Below are 1,180 nucleotides of genomic sequence, written 5' to 3' on the forward strand. Positions count from 1 at the left end.
AAAAAAAAAAAAAAAAAAAAAGAAAGAAATAGAAGATCTTGTTATAAACCTATAACAAGCAAAGAAGTTAAATAGTACTTACAGTTCTCACAAGGAAAAGCCCAGGTCCAAATGGCTTTACTTTTAATTTTATCAAATATTTTAAGAAGAAAAATTACACCAGCCATTTACAAACTCTTTCAAAATATGGAGGGACCACTTTCCAACTTATCTATAAAGCTAAACAATGACATGACAAGAAAACCAGAGAGCAATATCTCTCCATTATCAAAGAGGCAAAAATCTAACAAATAATTAAACCCTGAATGTAGCAACATGTAAAAGTACTAGTAAGTGCCAACTAAATGGGATTTAATTCAAAAACACAAGGTTGGTTTAACACAAACTTCAATGAATGAAACACATAATAAACGATAAAACCACCAAGGTCTATGAAAGTTATATCAATAGATACAGAAAATGGATTTGAGAAAATACAATATACACCATGATTAAAAACTCTCAACAAATTGCAAAGAGAAAATAACTTCTTCAACATGACAAAGGGGATCTACAAAAAGCTATAGTTAACATCATACATAATTATTGGTGAAAGACTGGAATAATAAACAGATGCCCACTCTGGCCATTTTTATTCAACACTAGTGGAGGTATAATAAATAAAAAATACAAAACAATTAAAGGTACCACATTAGAAATAAAAATTAAATGTCTTCATTCACAGATAACATAGTCCTACAGCAGAAAATTTACAAGAATCCATAGTAAAATAGCACTAGTAAACAACATACAATAAACTGCAAATATACAAATGTTCATTAGTTGGTGAGTAGATAATCATAACATGGTATATTGATACAACAAGAAACTCTGCAGCAATACAACAGTAAAATAAACCAAAAAGAAATTATGCTAAAGAAAGAAGAAAGACACAAATAACCACAAATTTGGATGATTTTCTTTATATGAAACATCCAAAAATTAAAAATTTATTTAGGACAGTAAACTGGTGGTGAGAACAGCAATTGGCCACAATAGGCTTCAAAGATTATTTGGGGTGCTAGAAATGTTCTAAAACTGGATTGTATATATTTATAAACTATATATTTAACTAAAAATCACTGAATTATTTACTTAACTGGGTAAATTTTATCTACATAAATTATATCTCAATAAAGCT

Source organism: Fukomys damarensis, unplaced genomic scaffold (genome assembly GCF_012274545.1).
Source record: "Fukomys damarensis isolate Sample0158 unplaced genomic scaffold, DMR_v1.0_HiC HiC_scaffold_17, whole genome shotgun sequence".
Taxonomy (NCBI): domain Eukaryota; kingdom Metazoa; phylum Chordata; class Mammalia; order Rodentia; family Bathyergidae; genus Fukomys; species Fukomys damarensis.